The sequence below is a fragment of the Sus scrofa genome, chromosome 1 (assembly GCF_000003025.6).
Source record: "Sus scrofa isolate TJ Tabasco breed Duroc chromosome 1, Sscrofa11.1, whole genome shotgun sequence".
In the NCBI taxonomy this organism is placed as follows: Eukaryota; Metazoa; Chordata; class Mammalia; order Artiodactyla; family Suidae; genus Sus; species Sus scrofa.
This window is the reverse complement of record NC_010443.5, coordinates 179765181-179779730: the sequence shown is the minus strand read 5'-3', so window position 1 is coordinate 179779730 and position 14550 is coordinate 179765181. Positions and strand designations below refer to the sequence as shown.

Below are 14550 nucleotides of genomic sequence, written 5' to 3'. Positions count from 1 at the left end.
AGGCAATATAAATAAAGACCAGGAGAAAACATTTAAAACAGCGATAGCACAGAATTAACATCCAGAGTAAATAAGAACACATAAAAACCACACCATAATTAATGTGCAAGGAATAATCATAGTAAATTTACAAAGATAACTGGCCAAGTTCATAGAACTTTCCTCATGACCCCAAAATTTCATTCCCAGATATATACCCAATAGAAATGTATGCACATGTATTATAAAAGACATGCCTAGAGTTCCCGTCGTGGCGCAGTGGTTAACGTATCCAACTAGGAGCCATGGGGTTGCGGGTTTGATCCCTGGCCTTGCTCCGTGGGTTGAGGATCTGGCGTTGCAGTGAGCTGTGGTGTGGGTTGCAGATGCGACTCGGATAACGAGTTGCCGTGGCTCTGGCGTAGGCCTGCAGCTACAGCTCCAATTCGACCCCTAGCCTGTGAACCTCCATATTTCGAGAGGGCTGCCCTAGAAAAAGCAAAATAAAAATAAAATAAAATAAAATAAAAGACATGCATAAGAAACTTTACAGCATCATTATTTGCTAATAGCTAAAAGTTGGAAAGAACCCAAATGTCCATCAGTAAATAAATTGTGGTATATTCACATAATAGAATATAATAAGCAATGTAAATGCATATATTATAGTTATGGGCAAGTACACGAATGACTCATAATGTTGAATGAAGGAAGCCAGACGTAAGAGTGCATGTTGTATGATTCCATTTATATGAATTTCAAAAACAGGCATGGCTAATCTTTAGGAGTTAGGTTACAGGAATGTAATTACTTTGGGAGAAGGGGGGAAAAGTCTGACAATATTCTATTACTTGACCTGGGTGTGGTTACAAGAAGAGCTCACCTGTGTTAATTCTTTCAGCAGTACACTTAGGACTTGAATACATTTCTGTATTTTTATCCTTCAAGAAAATGCTCCAAAAAATCCAAATGGGGAGTCCCCACTGTGGCACAGTGGGTTAAGGATCCAATGTTGCCGCAGCTGTGGCATAGGTTACAACTCGGATTTGATCCCTGGCTCAGGAACTTCCACATGCTGGGGGTGTGGCCAAAAAAGAAAAAAAAATTCAAATTGTCCACAGACATGAAAAGATGCCCAGTGAAACTGGTAAATCAGAGAAATGTAATTTTAAATGTCACAGCTTTTTCTGCACATGATTTTGGCAATTTTTTAAATTAATAATGTCCCAGTATCCTGAATATTTTAGTGGCTATATAAATTAGGACAGAATTTTCAGGGAGAAGCTTTGATATTATTTACCCAAAATTTAAATGTGCATGCCTTTTGGCCCAGAAATGCTACTTCTAGGAATACATCCTTCAGGAATATTTATATATAAGCACACAAATTTGTGTACAAGAATGTTTTTTGCAGTATTGTTTGTCATGCTGAAAAATGGCAAACCACCTCTGTGTCCTTCAATAGGTAAAAAAACTGTAATACAGGGATTTCCTGTTGTGACTCAGCAAGTTAAGAACTCGAGTTTGTGTATGTGAGGATGCAGGTTTGATCCCTGGCCTCGATCGATGGGTAAGGATCCAGCATTGCCATGAGCTGTGGTGTAGGTCGAAGACATGGATCAGATCCCTAGTTGCTGTGGCCGTGGTGTAGGCCAGCAGCTACAGCTCAATTAGACCCCTACCCTGGGAACTTCCATGTGCCGTGGGTGGGTGTGGCCCTAAAAAAAAAAAGAAAAAGAAGTGGTAATATAGCTATATAATCTGGAAAGAATATAGTCGTTAAAGAAAATGGGGAAAGCCTCTGTGTACAAACACAGAAAGAACTCCAGGGAACACTGTTAGGTTAAAAAAGAAAGAAAGAAAGGCAGTCACAGAACAGGTTATATGATCTTATTTACGTATAAATGACCTGAATGGAAACTTTTAAAACAACAAAGCAAAACTTAAATCTGATGCAACTCATAGGACATCTTACAAGTCCTATGACAAAATAAACTTAACTTCTCTCTGGAGGTAAAAAGTCCTGTGTGAGAATCCCCTGAACCATCTCTCTGCTCCTGGGATAAATCCTGAAAACAAGGCACCACATTCTGGAAAGAACTGTTTCTTGTTCCACAGCCTCCCAGGGAGCGCCTCAGTGTCTCAGAAATGCCAGCTCCCACACATGCCTGAGCAGCAGCCCATGGAGTTGCTCCAGGCCTCTGTGCTGCCCAAGCACTTTTCAGTAATTAATCCGCCTAAAGGGCGGGGTGGGTGTGGCTCCCACAGACTGCTCACCCTATAGTCAGCAAAGGCATCCCTTAGCAATGGCTGTTCTTTGGCCCCTGCCCTTCCTCAGCCCCTAACCTCAGGAAGAAGTGGGGGAGGGGCTTCATGGCCATTTCTTCTCTCCGCATGTTCCCCAGGAAGAGATCCTGTTCTCTACCCTCCTGGCCTGCCTCCACCTATGAGGAAGAACATTGCAACAGGCAGTCAGAGAAATAACATTCTAATACTGTCAATTCAACTCTGCCATATTTTGCTCAAGGATCCTAGGAACAACAGAAATACACAGAGATCCTTTCAATTTCTTATTGCACAAATAAAAAAAAATAGCAGCAGCCATCTCTGTCACCATATCTTCAGCCAGTTGACATCTGGAGCAAAGGTTTCCAGCCTTTGGAGATTTACAAACTAGTAAAATTTTATAGTTTGGGGGGAGTTATTTTGCCAAGTACAGATGTTTTAAAAAAAAACAACCTGACTCTTGTCACCATAAATGAGTGGACACCTTAATACCTAAACAATGTTGGTCATGAAAAACTCAGATTTAAAAACAGCAATTTAAATTTAGTACACTTAGGAGTTCCTGTTGTGGCTCAGTTGGTTAAGAACATGACATAGTGTCCATGAAGATGTGGGTTCAATCCCTGGCCTTGAACAGTGGGTTAAGGACCCATGTTGCTGCAAGCTGTGGTCTAGGTCGCAGATGAGGCTCAGATCCACAGTGTTGCCGTGGCTGTGGTTTGTAATCCTGCAACTGCAGTTTTGATTAGACTTCTCTCCTGGAACTTCCATATGCTACAGGTAAAAAAAGAAAAAATAAGATTTAATACACTTAATAAAAATAAAAATGTATAAAATAAAAATGTATTCCTCATTGACTGGTGAACATTTCCTCACAGGCTGGTGTCAGTTTCCTTGGCAGAAGCTGACAAAGATTAAATCCTAAACTTCCAAGGCCTGAGAAAGACAAGAAGGTATTTAAAAGAAAATGCAGGATTTCCCTGATGGCCTAGCGGTTAAGGATTCAGCACCATTATTGCTGTGCCTCACATTTGATCCAGGGCCCGGGAACTTTCTCATGCCTCCAAAATAAAGAAGCAGACTCTATTCTAGGCTCCCACCCCATATTTACTGCATCAGCCTTTCAGTCTCCTTAAGAGTGAGGCTCTGGTATGTGTATTAAAAAAATTTTCTTACCACGATAAAATATTCTTAATATAAAACTGACCATTTTACCATTTTTATGGGTACAATTCAGGGGCATTAAGTACATTCACAATGTTATTCCATCATCACCACGGTCCATTTCCCAAAAGTTTTTTAATTATCCCAAAATGAAACTCTGTAACTGCTTTAAAATCACCCCACATTTCTCCCTCCCCCACCCCTATCTCCTGGTAATCTATATGCTACTTTCCAGGTACCGTATATAAATTGACTCATACAACACTTGTCCTTTTGTGTTTGGCTTACTTCACTTAGCATAATGTTTTCAAGGTTCGTTTATATTACAACATGTATTAGAACTTCATTCCTTTTTATAACTAAATAATGTCCATTATGTGATAGTGTCCTACCACATTTTGTTTATCCATTCCCCTGTTGGTAAACAGTTGGGTTATTTCTACTTTTTGGCTATTGTGAGTAATTCTTCTATGAACATTGGTGTACAAGTTTCTGCTTCAGTGCCCGCTTTCAATTATTTGGGGGTATATACCAAGGAGTGGAATTGCTGAATTACATAATAATGCTCTGTTTAAATTTTTGAGGAACTATCAAACTGGTTTCTACAACAGCTGCATCATTTTACGTTCCCATCAGCAAAACATGGTAGTTCCACTTTCTCCACATCTTTAGCAACACTTGTAATTTTCTGTTTGTTTTTTCATTTGGGGCGTTTTGTTTTGCTTTGTTTTGACAATAGCCATCCTAAGGGGTGTGTAGTAATATCTCTTTGTAGTTTCGATTTGCATTTTCCTCATGACTAATATTGAGCATCTTTTCCTGTGCTTATTGGCCATATGTATACCTTCTCTGGAGAAATGTCTCTTCAAGCCCTTTGCCATTTTTCATTTCAGTTGTTTTGGTTTTTTATGCTATTGAGTTTTAGGAGTTTTTAATATATTCTAAATATTAAGCCCTTATCAGATATATGGTTTTCCAATATTTTCCCCAGTTCTATTTACTATCTTGATAGTGTCCTTTGATGCACTAAGGTTTTTAATTTTGTTGAGCCCAAGTTTGTCTATTTTTTTCTTTTCTTGTCTATGCATTTGTTGTCATATCTAAGAAATTATTGCCAAGTCCAGTGTCATGAAGACTTTCTCCTATGTTTTCTGCTAAGAGTTTTATAGTTTAGCTCTTAAGTTTAGGTCCTTTTTCCTAAACAAAGTTGATTTTTGTATATGGTATAAGAAAATCCAGCATGTGGATATCCAATTTTTCCAAAAGAAAAGACTCTCTTTTCCCTACAGAATGGTCTTAGCACCCTTGCCAAAAATCTTTTAATCTTACATGCAAGGGCTTGTTTCTAGGATCTCTATTCTACCCCAGTGATCTATATGTCTGTCCTTATGTCAGTACCACACTTCTTTGATTACTGGAGCTTTGTAGTAAGTTTTGAAATCAGGAAGTGTATGACCTCCAACTTTGTTCTTCCTTGTTCTTCTTTTAAAAGATTGTTTTGACTATTCCAGGTCCTTTGAGATGCCATATGAATGTGAGAATGAATTTTTCTATTCTGGAAAAAAATGCTGTTTGGATTTTAATAGAGATTGCATTGAATGTATAGCAATTTGAATAGCATCTTCATCTTAATATAAAATCTCCCAGTACATTAACAAAAGATGTTATTTATTAAAGATGATAAAGATGTTATTTATTTATTAAATTAAAGTCTTTAATTTCTTTCAGCAACATTGTGTAATTTTCAATGCTCAAGTTTTTAGCCTCCTTAGTTAAAATTTTAGTTCTAAGTATTTTACTCTTTTTGACACCCTGGTAAATGGAATGATTTTCTTAATTTCCATTTCAGATTTTTCTTTGCTAGTGCATTGAAACGTAGATGATTTTTTTTTTTTTTTTTGCATGTTGCTTTGTACCCTGCAACTGTTGAATTTTTTATTAGCTCTAACTGGGTGTGTGTGTGTGGGGTGTAATCCATAGGATTTTTTACATATTAGATTGTGTCACCAGTGAACAGAAATAATTTTAGTGTTTTCTTTCCAACTTGAATGTATTTTCTTTCTATTGCCTAATTGCACTGGCTAAAACTTCTAGTATTATGTTGAATAGAAGTGGGCATGCTTGTTTCACTCTTGGTCTTAAGAGAAAAGCTTTCAGTCTTTCACCATTGAGTATGAGGTTAGCTGTCGGTTTTTAACATATGACCTTTATCATGTTGAGAAATTTCCTTCTATTCCAGTTTATCAAATGTTTTAGTCACTGAGTGTTGAATTTGTCAAATGATTGACAGCTGATCATCTATGCATCAGCTGAGATGATCCTATGGGGTTTTTCTTCATTCTGTTAATGTAGTATATTATACTGATTGATTTTCATATGCTGAACCACCCTTGCACTCCATGAATAAATCTCATTTGGTCACAGTACATAATTCTTTTAATATGTGGTGGAATTCAATTTGGTAGTATTTTTTTATATCTGTATTCATAACAAGGCCTGCTCTGTAGTTTTCTTTCCTTGTAGTATCTTTTCCTGGCTTTGGTATCAGGGTAATGCTGGCCTCATAGAATGAGTTAAGAAGAATTCCCTTTTCTTCAATTTTCAGGAAGATTTTGGTGGTGGTGGGGGAGAATGGTGTTAATTCTTTAACATTTTGGTAGAATGCACCCATAAAGCCATCTGGTCCTGGAATATGTATTTCTAAGCCAACTTCTCCCCTTCTCTGTTCCCATGACCTTAATGTATGGTTGAGTTTAGGACTAACTACTCCAAATACCTGATTTTAACACTACTCTTGGATATAACTTTTGATAAACTAGTAACTATATTCAAAAAGAGACAAAAAGTTTTCGGTAAGAAATGTACTCAAGCCGCCCAGCTCCAGGGGTGCCCACAGGAAGGAGACAGGTTAAGCGAGCCCCTGAGAACAGGCAGAGCAGTGACAGCCTCAGGAGGAACTGGGTGCCTGATGTACAGCTTCCACCCTTCCCCTGACTCCAGCTGCTTCCTTCCAGATAGCTCCTCCCACAGTCGTACATGGCCTGTAGCCACCAGAGTTCTGGGCAAATGCTTAGCCTGAGAGAGGGTGAAGGGAGGAGGTGTTATGTACGAAATGGGACTCACAGGAGTCAGATGACAAGGGGTCAGGTCCCTCTCTGAGCTCTAATGAGCCAAGTGGATGGTGCTGCAGCAGCAGGAGGAAGCTTCTTGGCACAAACTGAGGAACAGGAGTTTATTCTATTTTCTTAGTCTACTTGCACACAAAGGTCATGGACAATGGAAAAGTGTCACAAAAATTGCCACCAGACAGAAAAGCTATTTTCTGTAGGTCCCTTTGTCTTTTCACCTCAGTCTCCCTTTTCCCCACCCCCATCTTTCCTCAGGCAGGAGTCTCCATTGCCAGTAAAAACCCGCTTGGCCACTTGTGTAGAAAGAGGAATTAATATTTGAATACTCAACTGACTGGTTCTTCTTGGGAGCAAGTAGCCAAGTAAATAACCAAGGGAGAACAAGGGAAGGAACAAAATGGCAGCAAGCCCAAAGGAGACATGCCTCAATCATCCTGCAGCACCCTGGACGTGGCCATGGGATGACATCCTCCCTCCAGGTGAGTCACGGCCTCCTCACCCAGCAGGTGTAGAAACACCAGGCTGAAACCCGAACAAAATGGTAAGAAAAAGTCGAGTATGTAAAACATTCCCTGGCTATCAATTTGATAAAAACTTCAACCCTGCTTTGAGTTGGAAGACAGAAGGAGGGTTATCAGCAATACAGGGTTTTATACAATCCCACCAAAACTAGGGATCTGCAGTTAGGCTTGAAGATATGTGGTCCCACAGATGTCCCCATCTATAAACACAAGGGAAGGGTGCATGGGAGCTCTGAACAGAGGTTTTATGGGTTTTGTTCTAAGGAAAGGGGAATTTCTATAGTGCTCTAGACCTTGAGCAGGTGATAAAAGATGTTTTGGAAGATCTGAGTTTTCTCTTCAAAATCCAAGATATAGGGAAACACTGCAACTATTCTTATTTCTATTTCTATTCCCCTTACACCTCGGACCCTTGAAACAGAGAAGGGAAAGTGATAATAGCATCCCAGCCACTCAGAACTGGTTCAAGAGACCAAAGGGCCTAAAAGAGATTGTAACATTAGCAAGAAAATTTGTGATGAAAACCTTAAGACCTAACATTCAAATAGTCTTAGCTACTATTATATCAGAAACATTATTTCTCAAGATGGAGAAGAAACTTTTTGTGCCTGGAGTTCCCATTGTGGCGCAGCGGAAACGAATCTGACTAATGACCATGAGGTTTCGGGTCCCATCCCTGGCCTCGCTTAGTGGGTTAAGGATCTGGCATTGCTGTGAGCTGTACTATAGCTCGAAGACACAGCTCGGATCTTGCATTGCTGTGGCTGTGGCAAAGGCCAGCATTTGTAGCTCCGATTTGACTCCTAGCCTGGGAACCTCCATATGCTGTGGGTGTGGCCCTAAAAAAGACAAAAGACAAAAGCAAAACAAAACAAAAACCCCATGGGCCTGCAAAGGTGTGAACTTACCTACAAGGCTGCAGTAGCCCAAGCTCCGATCTTAATGAGCACAGGTGTGCCTCTTTATATAGCTAGAAATTGTCCCAAATAAACTTGCACTAGGCCATTTCATCACTATCGTGATGTTTATTGTCAGTAAAAACTTACTCAGATCCACTTGGCTAGCACTAACCTGACCAGACCTATTTCAACTCCCTTGAATCATTACTTGGTGAATATATCCAAGAGCACTGTTTCATCACTGTTTTAGAATTACACCGTTTGCAATTTTGATATAGATATATGTTGCATTTGACATAAGCTCTTATTGTAAGTAGGCACTAAAATACAGGCTTATAATTAGCTCTCTAGGGAGGCAAATTTGTGGTAGAGCAGAGCTCACTCAACAGGAGAGAAGTCAGGCAGGTACTAAGGAAGCAGCGCCTGAAAGATGGAAGGTTAACTTGAAGTGTGGGCAGTGCCACTAAAGTAGAGGAAGAAACCAGAGTCCTACTGCTGCAGCTTTTTCTAGTTATTATTTCCGCATATATTAGCACATGGTTCTGAAAGTGTACTTGCCATTTACTAACTCCGTCCAATCTTGGAAACCCAGTGAACTGGGGTGTAAGATACCTGATCCTGGACACATCACATCTCCCTGAGGGCCGCATTGCGTCCCCGGCCCCACGGCTGGCACCGGGATGGGCTCCCCAGATCGTGTTTCTTGAATCGCATCCTTCCAGACCGCCCCCTCTGTTACTTTCTTAGCCTTTTGATATCTAAATTTAAGGCTGGAATTGAACTTTAAACCCTTCTGTCTCTAAATTTCAAGCGCCCTGCCATGGTACACAGAACGAGCCTCCGTGCGGGAGGAAGGATACTGGCTGATTTCGGCTGTGCCTGGTCCAATCTTGGCTTACCTCAGACGGAGTTCTGGCTGCCTCACTTTCAATATGTTGCCGCCTTCCCTGAGAACTCAGAGAGGTCACATCCACATCAGGACTTCAGCGCCAGACCCTCCCACTGCCCACCCTTTGCTACCTTTTCTCTCACTTTGTACCGACTCCTCTTGCTAATTCTCCTTTGTGTGTTTGGAGACCGTCTCTCACCACTTTCACTCAGATGACCTACTAAACTATTTTCTCTGCTCAGGTTGTTAAACTAGAAGTTACAGTGGTCTTGAGTCTTGGTTAAGCTTGATTAAGATTAAGCTTTAAGTTCATCATAGTCTATGCTGGTTTAAGTGATGAATACAGATGTGCCCCCAGAGTGGCCAAGGGCTGTGCCACGAAAATAATATGCTTTTCAGGAGCGCATCTTCTCCCCCCTAAATATGTGAGGATGTGTTTGCACCAAAGATAGAGCAGGGTGTTCAGGGCACAGATCTGATGGGGAGGATCATGTTCAGGAAAACCACCTTTAGAGCAAACTCGCGATTCTATCCAGTTCTCCTTACACCTTGTTTCCTCACAAAATTAGGCAAATTCTAATAGCTATAGACTTTCGGTAATTCCTTAGCCTTTCAGATTTTGCCATGTAACAGTGTGATTTCTGCGTTAGCCTGAGTACAGTACTGCATTCCCTTCTGAGCCTGAGGGGACACCCATATGAGTCTTAAATTTCCAACAAGTGACACTTTGCCTGACTCTACTCTGTTAAAGACTCTTTTGGAAATCAATTCTATAACGTAGTGTAGTACGTTATAGAATTCTGGTAATTAGGAGTTCCCACTGTGGCTCAGCACTAACGAACCCAACTAGTATCCGTGAGGATGAGAGTTCAAACCCTGGCCCGGCATTGCTGTGAGCTGCAGTGTAGGTCAAAGACTGGGTTCGGATTTGGCATTGCCATGGCTATGGTGTAGACTGGCAGCTGCAGCTCCAATTCAACCCCTAGCCTGAGAATTTCCACATGCCACAGGTGCAGCCCTAAAAGACAAAATAATAATAATAATAATAATAATAATAATAATAATTCTGGTAACTATAGAATACTCAAAGATAAAATCCAAAAGCTACTAAAATCTGCTCAGAGGACGTTAACACACAGAAAAATCAGAGTGAGTTGTATTTTTCTTCAATCTAGCCCAAGGATGGGCAAGAGGGTGTAGGAATTTGACAACGTCGATGCTTGGCCAGAGGAACCCCCCCCCCGCCCCCCACGGCCAGAAGCCACCTGCTATGAGAGTTCCCAGGTGCTATGCATTTCCTTTATTTGCCTTTGAGACTCCAACCCTGAGGAGCTCCCAAAGGCTTTTAGATAATGAAGACATTGCTGCATTCATCATTGATCCCATTCCCCCAAAACAGCCACATTTCTAAGTTCAGTGGCAGGAGAATAAAATATTCATCCCCTTCTGTCATTCCCAGAAGGAGTGCTAGAGAAAATATAACCAACAAGGGGTGACATTGCTGCACTGAGCGGGTACACCCACAGGTGAAACGGATTCACAGCAGGGTGTAGGAGGTAATGAGCAGAGCTCCAGTTTGTGGGGAAGTGTTGTACTTCAGAAACTGCTATATTGTAACGAAAGAGCTGATAATTATGTCAATGAACATTCTACCTTCTCTTTACTACACTTATATGTTCACTTCCAAAAATAAAACTTTAGATGTTCTTCCCAAAGGCTATCTATTTCTGCAAAAGGTAAAAAGTTTCACTAAAAGGAAAACTGGGGGAGTTCCCGTCGTGGCGCAGTGGTTAACGAATCCGACTAGGAACCATGAGGTTGAGGGTTCGGTCCCTGCCCTTGCTCAGTGGGTTAACGATCCGGCGTTGCCGTGAGCTGTGGTGTAGGTTGCAGACGCGGCTCGGATCCCGCGTTGCTGTGGCTCTGGCGTAGGCCGGTGGCTACAGCTCCGATTCAACCCCTAGCCTGGGAACCTCCATATGCCGCGGGAGCGGCCCAAGAAATAGCAACGACAAAAGACCAAAAAAAAAAAAAAGGAAAACTGGGGGAGTTCCTGCTGTGGCACAGTGGGTTAAGAGCCTGATTGCAGTGGCTCCAGTCGCTGTGAAGGCAAGCCTCCCTACTGACTGGTACAGTTCAATCCCCACCTGGTACAGTGGGTTAAAGGATCCTGCATTGCCAGAATAGGTCATAGTGGCTTGGATTCAATCCCTGGCCCCTGGCTGGGGAACTTCCATATGCTTCAAGTGTGGCTATAAAGTAAAAAAGAAAGAAGGAAAGAAAACACTGAGTTGAAGAAAGCATATTATTTTCATAATGTTTTTGTTCATACGTGTTCATTCATCATCTTTATATGAGATAGGTTGTTCAGGTAATTATTTTTATAAAATTAAAATGCAGTGTGTAAGAGGGAAATTGTAGTAAAGAAAGCAAAACTACATGCTGTGGTGAAAGTACCTAGGGAAGGAGTTCCTGTCGTGGCGCAGCAGTTAACGAATCCGACTAGGAACCATGAGTTTTCGGGTTCGATCCCTGGCCTTGCTCAGTGGGTTAAGGATCTGGCGTTGCCGTGAGCTGTGGTGTAGGTCTCAGACATGGCTCGGATCCCACGTTGCGGTGGCTCTGGTGTAGGCTGGTGGCTACAGCTCCAATTAGACCCCTAGCCTGGGAACCTCCAAATGCTGTGGGAGCGGCCCAAGAAATGGCAAAAAGACAAAAAAAAAAAAAAAAAAAAAGAAAGAAAGAAAGAAAAAAAAGAAAGTACCTAAGTGAGGATGTAAATTTTAGCTCACTAGAAAAGCCTCTTTTGACTCCCTTTTAGCCAAACTTTATCAAGCACCCTATGTGCCAGGATACTTTAGGAACAGAGGGTAGTAGGATAAATGGTCCATGCCCTCAAGGCATTTTCAGTTTAATTGGAATGAGCAGTGATATGTAGATGTAGATATAAAAATCAACACATCTAGGACATGAGTTGTGCAGTGGTCAAGAGTACAGACCTGAAGCCAGACTGCCTCAATTTGAACCCCCAGCTCTACACCTTAAGGCAAGGATTAGAGTGAGACACTCACCGAGGGCAAAAAACTTAAAAGGGTGCCAAAAATTTGGTAATTAAGATACCTAATATTTTAATGCAATATTTAAAGAATCAAAATCAATGCAAAAAAACTCATGATGGACAAAATAGCAAAAGTTTAAACTCCAACAATCCTGTGTCAAGTTATCCTGGTGCCCAGAGCAAAAAAAAAAAAAAAAGTGCATCCTTACAGAGATGTTTCTTGTATTTTCTAACTTTTTTTTTCCGGGACATTGATATAGTTGAGAAAATATTGAAAATTTAAAAGTAGGTTTACTAAAAATCACATTCTTTTAAGTTTAGTAGTTTATTTTTACCCAACATAGTATTTATTATCATTTTACTTTCCTGGCTTTCAAGGAAGCAAACTCATCACTTACTAGCATTGTAAACTAGCTTTGCAAATTTCTTAAACTCTCTGTGTCTTAGTTTCCTCTTCTGTATAAAGGGTGGTAGGGGAAACAGTGCCACCTCACAAGGTTGTTGTGAAGGCTACATGAGTTACTACGTGTTAAGTACTTAAAATAGCCAAACTGTCTTCAAGGTAAGCCTGTGCTGTTGCTGTATATTTATTGTAGAAACAGTGCAAGTTTTAGAAGAGCAGAGACAAGAGACCGCCGTCTGCCAAGATGGTCCGTCATTACCTGATACATCACCCCACAGGGATGCATGATCCAGGGGGACCAGGACTCGGCGGCTTGCACACACCTTATACTCTGGTCTGTGATAGTTAAGGCCCAGAACAGGCACTTGATACATATTATTTTATTGGGTGAATGACAATCAGAAATTGCTTCACAAAGAAGAGAGGATTTGAGTTTGGTGGTCTTGATTAAATATGGGAAATAGGAGTTCCTGTTGTGGCTCAGCAGTAATGACTCCGACTAGCCTCCATGAGGATGCAGTTTCGATCCCTGGTACCTGCTCAGTGGGTTAAGGATCCTGCGTTGCCATGATCTGCGGTATAGGTCACAGACTTGGCTTGGATCTGATGTTACTGTGGCTCTGGTGTAGGCTGGTGGCTATAGCTCCAATTGGACCCCTAGCCTGGGAACCTCCATATGCTGCAGGTGTGGCCCTAAAAAAGATAAATAAATAAGTGAGGGGAATAAAGCTGGAGAGTATGAGGGAAGGTATGATGCCTTTAGTGTGCTGAATCTGGGTTATTAGCAATATACCCAATTGAAAATATCCATCAATCTGAAAGAAAGAACCAAACTGCATATTGGGGCGTAATTCACATGGTTGCTATAGGAGCATCGCATAAGTAGCTGCCCGCTCCAGAGGAGTCAGTGTGTAGAGACCACAGTGAAGAGCAAAGGACAAAGATGCTGAGACAGTGACTGGAAGAGCCTAAAGAGAAGCTGGGGAAGATGTCTGAGAATCGGGGTGACCCTCAAGAAGTAGGAGCTTCCAAATTATTTAACATGGCCTCACCTCCTAAGACGTCTCTGACATAGGTGAAAATGATCTGGATTAAGAGAAACCCACATCATTAAGGAACTCATTCTACATTATTTTGTTACTTTTGAAGATTGATGAAGGTTCAAATGAAACATCTGGCCATTAACATCATACATTCGACCTACATTCCAGAAAATTCATTTACAACCCATTTATTAGTGCATGGGGGATAAGCTGGCATGATGTACATACACTGCTGGTTGCCTGTCTAAATCTACCCCTTCCTTCCTTGGGAAACACTGGATTTGGTCCCCATGGCCAAGTGCCATGGAAAGAGCCCAGTGGGTCAAGCCCTGAGGCAGTCCTCTCGATTCACTTCTAGCCAATGAGACATGGGGAGAAATCTGCTGGGGCAGTGGGGTGGGGGGGCACCATTCTGGGAGAAATTCTCTTGCTATTAAAGAGTGACGGACAAGCCAGGCCCCACTTCCGTAGTGTAGTGGTTATCACAGTCGCCTCACAAAGAGTGACAGGCAACAGTTAACCATTCCTTTCCTCTGACTCCGGAAATCCTGCTGGGATTTGGTTCTCAGAAGTGCTTCAGTTGTTGCGGGACCATAAGGGAGGAGCCAGCACATAGATGGTGGCAGAGAGGACAGATGGACAGAGTGTGGTTCTTCCAAGACGTCACCGAGCCCCTGGATTAACCGATGCTAGAACCAACCCATCTATGGCCTTTTAAATGGAACAACAGGGAGCATCCTGGTGGCTCAGTGGGTTAAGGAACCAGTGTTGTCATTGCCGTGGCTTGGGTTGCTACTGTGGTATGGGTTCCATCCCTGGCCCCAGATCTTCTGCATGCCGCAGTTGCAGCCAAAAAATAATAAGCAAAATGATAAATGGAGAGTTCCTACCATGGCTCAGCCGAAACAACTCTGACTGGTATCCATGAGGACACAGGTTTGATCCTTAGTCTCGAGCAGTGGGTTAAATATCCATCACTGTTGTGAGCTGTGGTGTAGGCCACAGATGCAGCTAAGATCTGGCATTGCTGTGACTGTGGTATAGGCCAGCAGTTATAGCTCCCATTTGACCCCTAGCCTAGGAGCCTCCATATGCCACAGGTGAGGCCTTAAAAAGACCAAAAAAAAAGATAAATGGAACAGTAAATCTGCCTATTGTTTAAGCTCATTGAATCAGAGTT

The 14550-nt window shown here is 41.8% G+C and overlaps 1 long non-coding RNA gene across 1 annotated transcript in view; it reads left to right on the top strand.

Annotated features, from left to right (window-relative positions):
• Positions 1-9745, top strand: part of LOC110262124 — a 103478-nt gene extending 93733 nt beyond the window's left edge. Inside the window, exons 3-4 of the long non-coding RNA XR_002346705.1 lie at positions 6813-7036; positions 8789-9745. This is a non-coding gene — a long non-coding RNA (uncharacterized LOC110262124). The remainder of the gene's footprint in view (positions 1-6812; positions 7037-8788) is intronic.